Source organism: Lithobates pipiens, unplaced genomic scaffold (genome assembly GCF_037356315.1).
Source record: "Lithobates pipiens isolate NorthernLeopardFrog02 unplaced genomic scaffold, aLitPip1_a1.2 Scaffold_3, whole genome shotgun sequence".
Taxonomy (NCBI): domain Eukaryota; kingdom Metazoa; phylum Chordata; class Amphibia; order Anura; family Ranidae; genus Lithobates; species Lithobates pipiens.
The window spans coordinates 7,499,127-7,512,046 of record NW_027507790.1 but is presented as its reverse complement, the minus strand read 5'-3'; positions in this window follow the sequence as shown (position 1 = coordinate 7,512,046).

The following is a 12,920-nucleotide window of genomic DNA, read 5'->3' as shown; positions in this document are numbered from 1 at the left end:
GTCTTGGAGGATAATGCCACAGAGGAGTATGTTGCAGACGCACTTTCTTGAGGTTTCATCCGCAAATCCTCATCTCCTGCTGGTGCAGGTTTCTTCTTTGTGAAGAAGAGTGGTGAACTGAGACCTTGTATTTATTATAAGGGTCTCAATCGTTTCACGCTTAAGAATGCCTATCTGATTCCGTTGATTGCAGAGTTATTTGACTGCCTCAAGGGAGCAACGGTTTTCACAAAGTTTGATTTGAGAGGGGCATACAATCTTCTGAAGATTAATGAGGGTGTCGAGTGGAAAACTGTGCTTAATACCAGAACAGGCCATTATGAGTACCTCGTAATGCCTTTTGGCCTTTGTAACACCCCGGCAGTTTTCCAGACATTTATTAATGATGTCCTCCAAGATTTGTTGCAGTTATGTGTGGTGGTTTATCTCTATGAAATCCTCATATTTTTCAAGTCCCTGGAATGCCACCACACAGATGTCTGTCGTGTGCTTCAGAAACTAAGAGAGAACAATCTTTTGTAAACTGGAGAAGTGCGAGTTCCATCGTGAACAGGTTAAATTCCTGGGTTATGTAATTTCCACTGCTGGCTTTTTGATGGACCCAAAGAAACTTTCGCCAGTTCTACAGTGGCCCCGACCCATGGGTTTACGTCCTCCTGCAGCATTTCCTGGGCTTTGCCAACTATTATCAGAAGTTTATTCGTAATTTCTCGTCTCTGGTCAAGCCCCTCACTGATATGACCAGAAAGGACGGTAACCCACAGAGTTGGTCTCCGGAGTCCATTAAGGCCTTTGAGAGTCTCAAGGCTGCCTTTGTTTTCTGCTTCTGTGTTGGCACATCCTGATCCTACATTTCATGTCTCCTTATTAAAACCTTTGGTCTGCAAACTCTTTAGCACCTCGGTGCCACGTCCTCACCCTGTACAGGTTGAGAAACATGAGGAGTATGAAGTACAGTCCATTGTTGACTCCTGTAGGTTCAGTGGGTGCATACAGTACCTGGTGCATTGGAAAGGGTACGGTCTGGAATGCTCTTGGGTCTCATCCTCGGAGGTACATGCCCGTCATCCTCCGTGATTTCCATAGTTTTCCCCACAAGCCTGGTGGTCCTTCGAGGGGGAGGGGTCATTAGGAGGGGGTACTGTCAGGGCTGGGCTCAGCCCTTCCTTCTCTGGGCTGACCTCTCAGCTGTCGGCTAAATGCTAGCTCCTATCTCTCCACAGTTACACAGCTGTTGATGATATCCTGCTCATCAGTCCTGCCTACTTAAGCCGTCCAGTCCAGAGGTTCTCTGCCTTCACCTTGGTCATCAGCACAGAAACTATCTCCTGCGATCCTTTTCAAGACTTGCTTCACTGACATCCCTTCTGGCTCCAGATCCTGCTTGCTGTTCCACTACATTGATCCCTGACTTCTGGCTTGGCTGACTATTCATTCAGGTTACTGAACTTTGGATATGTTTTGACTACGTTTGTTCTTTTTACTTTTATTATTAAACAAGTGTGATTTAACTGTACTTCTGTCTCGGCCTGATTTCATGGTTTCTGACATTATCATGGGTTCACCTACAATTTTTTTGTTTGCCAGTGTCCAATCTTCCTGTAGGTGGCTGTATGATTCAAGAGGTGAAAAACTTCTTGTGCCCATAATTGACAAAAAAAGAAAAATGAATATAAAACGTTACATATTTTCAGGACCCTGAATTTTTCTACAACTAAAAATGGTACAATTATGCTTTAATTACTTATGGCCCAGAGGTTTTGTATACAGTATATGGCCTCAGCAGCAAGCAGTTGCAGCCATGACCCTGGTATTGTCAGCAGGCAATTGGCTTTCATGTAAGAGTGATCTGAGCAGCTTCACAGCCACCCAATCACTTCTGCAATCTCAGAGGACCTCCCTCCTTCGCTCCACCAGGGAGCCTGAGACCGCTGTAAGTAGTCGTGTTGACTGTGCACCAACGAGATGCAGGAACATAAATTGCAAAAAGGCAAAAACAGTCAATTCAAAACCTCCACCAAACACCGCAAATAACAATGTTGTTAAATCACTTAAAGTATAACACATAATATCCACTGCCCATGTGTGGTGTTATCTGATAAACCCCCACCTCCCCTCTGAGGGATTGATCTTGCTCTAAAAGCTAATCTCCCCGTTGATCTTTTTTAGCCACACTGTTGATAGAGGATATATTCACCTGCTCATATGAGTTTGTGCCGCTTGGCTTTGCAAGTGTTATATTTTACATGATTCAATAACAACGTTATTTGCATGTTTGAAGGTTTTGAATTGACTGTTCTTTTCTTTTAATGTCTTTTGTCCAATAAATTATATATATTTTGATAGCCTACTGTCTGGGGTCACTATATACCAATCTGGGAATCTGTCCACGTTTCTATGAGACTATAACAAGGGGTGTTCACCCCCTATGATAGCAAAAAAGTTAAATGAAAAAAAGTGTAAAAAACACCCCTGTCATCGCACGCAAATGAAAACACGCACATAGGTCAGGCATGCATATGTAAATGCTGCACCACATGTGGGGTATTACTGCAAACATCGTAGAGGAAGCAATAGATCCAGCACCCTGAACTGAAGAACTCAGGGTGCGTTGCTTATGGACAATGTTAGGTACTGTAGTCCATCACCATTTCACAGGCATTCAGAATTTTAAATCTGGACATGTTTGGTATCTATTTACTCCACACAACTTCATCTTTTATATTTTATGTCCAGAAAACAGCAGTTTTCTCTTCCGGCCGGCAGCAGACCTCCAGTAAGTCTGTTTTCTTCAGGAAGGAGCTCTTAAAAAAAAAAGCGTGAACGGCACGCCGTTCTGCGGCTTCCAGCCCCCCCTTCGCCATTTCTCTCTGTTGATCCCATAGGATCGGAGCCGGCGCAGGAAAGGCTTTCTTTTGAAAGGAAAGAGGAAGGGCCGTAGCAGTGGGGGGCGGGGCTTAGCATCTTCCAACACCCAGTGTGGTGAATGTATTTTTTAAAGGCATCATTGTTGCTGTGGCAAGCTGCGGAGGGACACGAGCGTATGAGGTTTGGTGACACTGGCATTCCTTTGACACATTTACTACTGCATCAGGCTGAGCATTAATAGCAGCAGCAGAGCTGGACTATTGCTCAAGCAATGCATGCATTCCTTCTGGTAGTACTTCTGCTTGGTGCATTGGGCTATAGTCAGAAGGGAGGTTAAAATTACCTAAAAAAGGGCTCTAGAAAGACTATAGTCACTAGGGAGCCTAGACCCACCTCAAAAAAGATGGCATCCTCCCCTGAGAGTAATATGGCTGGTCAGAATGACCCATCAGGAGGGGCAAGTGTTGCAGCTGCTTTTAGCATTGCAGCCCCTGTATATATGACTAAGGATGTTTTTTCTCAAACCATTCTAAGTTTGGAGCAAAACATTTATGTTTTAATCACATCCCAGAGTGGGACTAAGCATAACAGGTCCCTGTCCATTGCTCAGGACCCTCATGCTGAGGAACAAGGGGTGAGAGATGACAAATTTCTCTCAAGGGACCAGGAAGGGGCTAATGTCTGAAGAACCTAATACGAAAGGATCAGGTTCGCAGGAGAGGTGGTTAGTACAATCTCTCACTGAATTGGTCCGCCCCACATTTTTACTGCCAATAAGCGCAGTCAATTGATGAGCCCACTTCTGCTTTGGGTTCACTAAAGCCTCCTCAATCTGTTCATGCTTTTCTAATCCATTCATAGCAAAAAAACTTGTATGTGTTCTGAGTGGGAGCACCCAGATAAACAGTGTTTTCCTCCAAAAAAGTTTTCAATACTTTATCCTATGGAGGAAGAGTTCTATAAGAAATTGGGATTTCCAGCAGTTGATGCTGCTATATCCTCCGTACCTGACTTGACCAGGAGACAATGCTCATATGCTAAAGGATCTAACAGATAAGATATATTTCGCTTGCAGGCTCAGCCTGCGCTGGCAGCTATCAGAGTATCTCAGTCCTTAAAGGACCATTTTATGGAGGTACTCAAGATTATTCCTGATCAGCAGGCCCAAGATTTGGCCGGGATATCAGAAGCGTTGTGTTTTGCGGTAGACGCTATGAACGATTCCATTCTCCAGGCCTCACGGCTCATGCTAGGGCAGGTACATGTGCGTAGAAACTATCGTTGAAAAATTGGTCAGCCAAAGCGCCATGCAAAAGCTCTTGGCCATGGTGATCGGTTATTTGGAGACGATCTGGATATGTATATCCAAAGAATTTCTAAAGGGAAAAGTTTCCTTTTACCGGTTAAAAAGAATTTTAAGCATTTTTTCTTTTAAAACATGCTTCTTCTCCGGTGCTAGGGGCATCAGCCTCCAGGCAGTCATTGAAGGAGGAGAAAGAGTTAACATGACTGAAACTTGAATATAGCTGACAGAGGAATAATCTCTTAGACCGTATAGATAAGGTCTGGTAAAAACTGGTTTTGAAACGATTTGTCTTCAAAGTCAGAACATCAGCATTAAATTATGTATTCAGGTAATATCCCATCAGTTAAAATACTAGTTTAAGACTATGTCTGAGAGGCTAGATGTTTGTATAAGGATTATGTGTCATGTGATGAACTCTGTCCTCCCTGCCTCCTTCTTTGAAAGTTGTGCAATATTCTTTGTTCATAATTCATATAAAGATGAAAGTCTTACCATTAAAGCCAAGCATTCAGTGAATGACTTTCTGCATTGAATGCTTTCCGGAGCTCCGAAAGAATTCTACCAATTGTCCCAGGTCTAAGCAGAATTAACCCTTACAGTCATGACGGCCTCCACCGTCAGGTTCAGGAAGGTAAAACCTCAGGGTCAGTCCCAGGGTCAAAAGAGGACCTGGGGGAGGAAACCCACAAAACAAAATTCTGAAGCCTCTTTATGAAGGGGTACCCCTGCTCGCTCGAGTGGGGGGAAGGCTTCTACAGTTTTCAAGGGTCTGGCAGGAACAATGTTAAGACAGATGGGTGGCTTCCTTAATTTCTGTAGGTTACAAACTAGAGTTCCGAGGGATCCCGTCTCCTCGTTTTCTTAGATCAAACGTTCCCAGAGATCCAGTGAAAAATAAGTCTTTCTTTCTAGCTTTGGATCATCTCTTGTCTCAGAGTGATATCAGTGATCCTCTTGGAAGAGCAAGGATTAGGGTTTTTATTCAAACCTTTTCACGGTTCCAAAACCAAACGGGGACGTCAGACCCATTTTAGATCTCAAATCGACATCAAGGATGCTTTCTCCATGTGCCGATTTTCCCCGCTCACCAGAAATTTCTACACTTTGAGGTAGAAGATCTTAATTTCCAGTTTGTAGCTTTGCCTTCAGTCTAGTACTGCACCTCAAGTGTTTATAAAGGTCTTGGCTCCTCCTTTAACCAGATTAGGGGGCTCAAGGTATAACAATACTAACCTACTTAGACAATCTACTCTTGATAGATCTAATTGTTAGCCCGCTTAAAACCAAAGTTTGGTCACCGCAGTCAGCTACCTGGAATACCTAGGTTGGAGTCTCAACCTAGAAAAATCCTCCTTAAATCCATCAAGGAGATTGCAGTAGTTGAGGCTGATCCTAGATATAGCTCAGAAGGATGTTTTTTTCCCCAGGAAAGGATCAGTTACATAAGGGAACTGATTCAGTTCATCAAAGCAAAGAATCCTTCTATTCGACATTGCATGAAATTGTTGGGAAAGATGGTGGCTTCTTTTGAGGCTGTTCCTTATGCACAGTTTCATTCAAGACTGCTGCAAAACAGTATCCTGTCAACTTGGAACAAGGTCCAAGCTCTGAACTCCTCAATACGTTTATCCCCCAAACTGCGTCAGAACATCAGTTGGTGGTTGATATGCAAGAATCTTCAAAAAGGAAAATCCTTTCTAGCAGTTACCTGGAAGGTGGTAACAGATGCCAGCCTTCTGGGCTGGGGAGCAGCCCTGGAAGAAGCGTCTGTCCAAGGGAAATGGTCCAAATCAGAGTTGACCTTGCCCATCAATATTCTAGAGACTCGGGCAGAACGCCTGGCCCTGGACGCTCAGACTACGGAATTATCCTGTCAGGATCCAATCCGACAATGCCACCATATGCCAAAATGGAGAGTTCCAGACATAGATCTGTTTGCGTCTAGGTTCAACAAGATCAACAATTTTGTCTCAAGGACAAGGGATCCAATAGCATATTGAGCAGATGCCTTGTTTTTTTTCCGTGGGATCAGTTTTTCACTGATCTATGCATTCTGTCCTGTTCTGCTACTTCCTCACCTTCTCGCAGGATCAAACAATAAGGGAAGAAGGTGATTCTTGTGGCCCAAGAGATCTTGGTTTGCCGAGAAGTAGGGGACCCTTGGACCCTATTGCTATGGCCAGACCTTCTCTCGCAAGGTCCAGTATTCCATCCTACCTAACAAATGCAAAATTTATTGGTTTGGCTATTGAAACCCACATTCTAAAAGATTGTGGGTGGTTAGCTTCAGTAGTTCAACTTGGTTGACCGTTGTACGTTGGCAGAATGGCATGGCAAGCAAATGGGCGTACAGGTACGTCCCTTTAAATTTGCCGCCCTGCCATTGCGTGCCCACGGGTCGGATCCGTTAGTCGGACCGTGGGTCCCAAGGACTCGATCGAAGCGGGGATAACCCCGATCGTCTTTAGGGGAGGAAGCACTTGTTTACATTAGCATCTCCCCGTTCTGCTTAGTGACCGTGTCACTGATCCCTGCTCCCTGTCATCGGGAGCAGAGATCAGTGACGCGTCACGGACAGCCACGTCCTCCACAGTTAGAAACACACCCCAGGACACATTTAACCCCTACACTGTCACCTAGTGGTTAACCCCTTCACTGCCAGTGTCATTTACACAGGAATTAACAATGGTCCCAAAAATGTGTAAAAAATGTACGAAGTGTCCGCCATAATGTTGCAGTCATGATAAAAATCACTGATCGCCACCATTACTAGTAAATGATGAATAAAAATGCCATGAAACGATCCTCTTTTTGTAAACACTATAACTTTTGCACAAACCAATCAATAAACGCTTCTTGTGATTTATTTTTTTACCAAAAATATGTAGAATACGTATCGGCCTAAACTGAGGAAAAATGTATTTTTTATATATTTTTGGGGGATATTTATTATAGCAAAATATAAAAAATAATCCTTTTTTTCAAAATTGTCCCATTTTTGTTTATAGCCCAAAAAATAAAAACCGCAGGTGTTATCAAATACCACCAAAAGAAAGCTCTATTTGTAGGGGAAAAAACGAACGTAAATTTTGTTTGGGAACCATGTCGCACGACCACGCAATTGTCAGTTAAAGCAATGCAGTCCTAAATCACAAAAAGTGGTCTGGTCTTTGGCCAGCAAAATGGTCTGGGGCTTAAGTGGTTAGTGCTAGGAAGCCAGCCTCCGGAGTCATATACTATAGAATCTGGAAGGCATATGACTCATGGTGTGAATCCAAGGGTTGGCACTCCAAGAAATAGGTCATAGGTAGGACCCTTGAATTCCTACAGATAGGATTAGAAATTAAGCTGGCCTTGAGTACCATCAAGGCCAGATGTCGGCTTTATCTGTGTTTTTTCAACAACCACTTGCTTCACACTCTCCGGTTCATAACTTTATTCAGGGGGTAACGCAGATTAATGCTCCAGTCAGGTCACCCCTGAACCTTTGGGACATAAATTTAGTCCTTTCGGCATTAAAAAAAACCAAAACAGCCTTTCGGTCCTCTTGACGAGGAAAATAATTTTCTTGGTTGCCATATATTCTACAGGAAGAGTATCAGAGTTGGCTGCTCTTTCTTGTAAAGCACCATTATGGTTTATTCATAAGGATGAGGTTGAATTGTGGCTTCATCCTGAATTCCTACCTAAGGTAGTATTGGTTTTTCATTTGAACCTCGTTCTGTGGAAGAAAGGTCACTACATTCTCTTGATGTGGTGAGAGCGGTCAAAGTCTATTAAAAGTGTCCGCTCAGATTCATAAAATTTATATTTTGTTTGTGTTGCCAAACGGTCCTAATAGAGGACAGGCAACGTCGAAATCCACTATTTTTAAATGGATTCGTCAAGTGATTCTTCATATTAAAGCGCACTTCTCCAGGGCTGTTAGTGCTTCTTGGGCAGTGCATCACCAAGCCTCCATGGCTCAGATCTGCAAGGCCGCAACTTGGTCTTCAGTCCATACATTTACCAGATTCTACCAAGTAGATGTAAAAGATCATGAGGCTATCGACTTTGGGCGCAGTGTACTGCAGGCTGCAGTATGAGTCCTCTATTCTCTTGGTGCCCTACTTTTGTTGTGTCTCCCTCCCTTCAGTTGGCATTGCTATGGGACATCCCACATAGTAACTACTATGGCTCTGTATCCCGTGAAGTATGGTAAGAAAATAGGATTTTTATAACAGCTTACCTGTAAAATCCTTTCTTTCTCGTACATCACGGGACACAGAGACTCAGTAATTACTGATGGGTTATAGGGTATCACTAGGTGATTGGACACTGGCACGCCCTAGACAGGAAGTTCAATCCCCCATATAACCCCTCCCCCTACTGGAGGTACCACAGTTTTTTCACCAGTGTCTTAGGTGTTGGTCACAAGTAAAGATGTGCTGTGCTGAGCTCTGCTGGAATATCTTTACTGGGGCCAGCTATGCAACCGGATCCATTCAAAGTGTCTTTTCCAGGCCGAATTGGATGATACCCGGGCCTTGTGTCCGAAGAAACAAGTTTTTACCTGTAATGCTTCTCTTTTTAGAGAGCTGGACCCTGGGTTGGACCCTTTTTCAGCCATATTCCTGGCAGGGTGCCTTACGGGCCCAGAACTGCGGATCCCCCTATTTAAGGGGGCCCCAGTCTCTGAAGGTGAGAGGTGAAGATTGGGTCTGTTATGCAGACCCTGCAGCTGGATAAGGTAAGGGAGACTCCTCAAGAATTTTTCTATTTCTAGTAGGTTTTCTCCTTTTAAAGAGGAAGTAAAGGCAGTTAAAAAAAAAATGCACCCTGCAAGGCAAAGACATAATGAGCTAGTATGCATAGCATACTAGCTCATTATGAATAACTTACCTGAGAACGAAGCCCCCGAAGCGGTCCTCCGTCTTCATGTTCGCCGTTGCCATATATCCCGGAGTGACTTCCGGGTCTTGCTGCTCCGGCGCGGTGATTCGCGGGAGCCGCGATGACGTCACTCCCGCGCATGTGCACGGGAGCCGACACGAGCGGCATATTGCCGCGATCTGCGGCCTGCCCAGTGCACCGCTGTCTACGCCGCATGTGCCGTAGACAGCGGTGGCTGTCTTTTTGTAAATATCTCCTAAACCGTATAGGTTTAGGAGATATTTCTTGGACCTACAGGTAAGCGTTAATCTAGGCTTACCTGTAGGTCAAAGTGGTTTGTAAGGGTTTACAACCACTTTAAGTAAATGTATGCTATGCCTTTAGTCGCCACCGGGGGCTGCCAAGAGCACATACCTTTCATGCCTGACTGTCTGCTTGGTGTCCACGCTCTATGCTCCTCCAGCCATGCTCCAGCAAGGATGAAGGTAAGGGTTTTTTTTCCTTCTGGGATTCTCCCCCCACAGATTAGGGGACTGAGACAGGCCTGGGCAGAGAGCGGTAATATACTGCACCACCTGCTGCCGTCCATTGCCGTTCGCCGCTGCCATTACAGCAGCTTCACATCCACCGGCCCTTCCCTCTCCTCTGCCCCAGCCTCCCCTCCATGCTTACCAGCAGTGTTAGAGCCTCAGCTCGCACAGAGAAAGCTTGTTTTTAAAAAGCGAGCAGGGGTGGGGGGGCGTAAGTGGTTGGAGGAGGGGGGCGGAGCACTAGGCTACACAGGCTTTAAAGTGCACTCTTTTTCAGATGCACACAGCCTATGGAGGGACACAGAGCTGACAGGCGCATGTGAGTGTGTGAGACACAGGCATTCCCAGGCAGCATTTACTTAGGCACCAGACTGAGTCTTGGTAGCAGCGGCAGTTGCTGAACTACAGTGCTCAGCAGTCAGTGCATTTTTTTGTGATACCTCTACCTTTTGTTGCTTTGCACTATGGGTAGAAGAGGTAATAGTAACCCGAATAATAGGGGCTCTGAGGACCCCCCTTCTGCAGCACCTTCCCCCCTGCAGGACCCGGGAGGCTGGCCAGGGAGAGCCGTCGGGGTCAGGGGCTGCAGCTGCTTCTGGCACTTCCGCCTCTGTGTACATTACACTGGAGGTTTTTTCCTCAACCATAAACGGTTTAGAGCAGGGATCCTCAAACTACGGCCCTCCAGCTGTTGCGAAACTACACATCCCATGAGGCATTGTAAAACTCTGATATTCACAGACATGACTAGGCATGATGGGAATTGTAGTTCCTGAACAACTGGAGGGCCATAGTTTGAAGATCCATGGTTTAGAAGAAAGATTAGCCTTAATCGCATCTCCACTCAGTGGACGAAAACGGACTAGGCCCCCCTCTGTCACCCATGACCCTCAGAGTGAGGAACTCTGGGATAAAGGAGAGGATTGGGAGGAGACTGATGATTCCACTTCTGAGGAATCTAGTGGAGTAGGGCTCTCTTCAGCTTCTCAGGATGAGAAGATGTTGGTGCAAATTCTTGCTGGATTGGTCCGTTCCACGTTTAAGTTACCCGTACCTGAGTCAGTTAAAGAACTTACTTCTTCTCTGGGTTCACTGAAACCTCCTCAAACTGCACATGGTTTTCCTGTTCATGGTTTGCTGAGTGGGATCACCCAGATAAACACTTTTTTTTTCCTCCTAAAAAGTTTTCTACACTTTATCTTATGGAGGAAAAATTTACTAAGATGTGGGGTATACCAGCAGTTGACGCCACCATTTCCTCCGCAAACAAAAGCCTGGAATTCCTATTAAAAAATGTTTTCTCCTTGGCAGGTTCAGTAGCACCACCTGCAGTGGCAGCAATTGGAGTCTGTCAATATTTGAGAGACCATGTTAAACAGGTGCTTAAAGCCTTACCTGAACAGCAAGCCCGGGGGTTAGCCTTAACCTTCCAGCGGCTGTGTTTTGCTGTTGATGCTATCAGAGATTCTATCCTTCAGACCTCTCGCCTTACGCTTGGATTGGTACACATGCATAGAATCTTGTGGCTGAAAATTGGTTAGCCAAATCACCATGTAAAAAACCCCTAGCGGGATTTCCCTTTCGTGGTGCAAAGCTGTTTGGAGAGGACTTGGACAATTATATCCAAAGGATCTCTAGTGGGAAAAGCACCCTTTTACCAGTGATGAAAAGGAGTAAAGGTCCCTCCTTTAAACGGGCGCTTTCTCCAGTGCCAGGGGCATCAGCCTCCAAGCAGTCACGACGCCCTCCTCCGTCAAGCTCTAAGGTTAAAACTCAGAGTCAACCCCGGGGACAAAAGAAGTCCTGGGGGGAGAAGGTCTTCAAGACAAAACGCTAAGACCTCCTTATGAAGGGGCGCCCCCGCTCACTCGAGTGGGGGGGAAGACTACTAAAGTTTTCAGGGCTTCTGGCAGGAAGAATTTCGGGACAAATGGGTGGTCTCCACAATAACTCTAGGTTACAAACTAGAATTCCGAGAATTCCCTTCTCCTTGTTTCCTCAGATCAAATGTACCCAGAGAAAAAGAAGTCTCTCCTTCTAGCGTTGGAGCGACTATTGTCGCAAAAAGTTATCATGGTAGTTCCCATGCAAGAGCAGGGAATGGGGTTTTATGCAAACCTTTTCACGGTACCGAAGCCAAACGGAGATGTCAGACCCATTCTAGATCTCAAAGATCTAAACCGATTTCTAGAGATACGGTCCTTTCGCATGGAATTGATCTGATCGGTAGTCTCCATCCTACAAGGAGGAGAACTTCTGGCATCAATAGACATCAAGGATGTGTACCTGCATGTACTTATTTTTCCTGCTCATCAAAAGTTCCTGCGTTTCGAAGTAGAAAAACGCCACTTTAGTTTGTAGCTCTGCCTTTTGGGCTAGCTATAGCACCTCAGGTGTTTACAAAGATCTTGGCCCCTCCTCTGGCCAGATTAAGGGCCCAAGGTATAACGATAATAGCATACCGAGACGACTTGCTCATGATAGTCCGGTCGGTAACCTGTCTGGACTAAAATTTGGTCACCACAATCAACTATCTGGAACGCCTAGGTTGGGTCCTCAACTTGGAGAAGTCTTCTTTAAAACCAGTAAGAAGACTAGAGTATTTGGGTCTGGTCATAGATACAACCCAGCAGAGGGTATTCCTACCCCAAGCAAAGATCAGTGCTATAAGAGAACTGATTCAGGTAGTCAGGGCAAAGAAGGTTCCTTCTATTCATTTTTGTATGAGGTTGTTGGGGAAGATGGTGGCTTCATTTGAAGCAGTTCCCTACGCTAAGTCTCATTCAAGGCTACTGCAAAGCAGTATCCAATCGCCTGGAACAAGAAGGTTCAGGCGTTAGATTTTCCGATGCATCTCTCCCCTACAGCGCGTCGGAGCCTTAGCTGGTGGTTGATACCCGAGAAACTGCGTCGTGGGCGGTGCATCACCAGGCCTCCATGGCTCAAATCTGCAAGGCCACAACCTGGTCATCAATCCATACATTCACCAAATTTTATCAGGTGGATGTGAGTAGGCATGAGGACATCGCCATTGGGCGTAGTGTGCTGCAGGCAGCGGTACAGGGTCCTCAGGTCTGAGTACACCCTATGTTGTGTGGTTCCCCTCCGCTCAGATAGCATTGCTCTGGGACATCCCACCAGTAATTACTGAGTCTGTGTGTCCCGTGATGTACGAGAAAGAGAAAATAGGATTTTTATAACAGCTTACCTGTAAAATCCTTTTCTTTTGAGGTATGTCACGGGACACAGAGGTCCCTCCCCTCTTCTAATACACTTATATTGCTTTGCTACAAAACTGAGGTACCTCCAGTAGGGGGAGGGGTTATATGGGGGATTGAACTTCC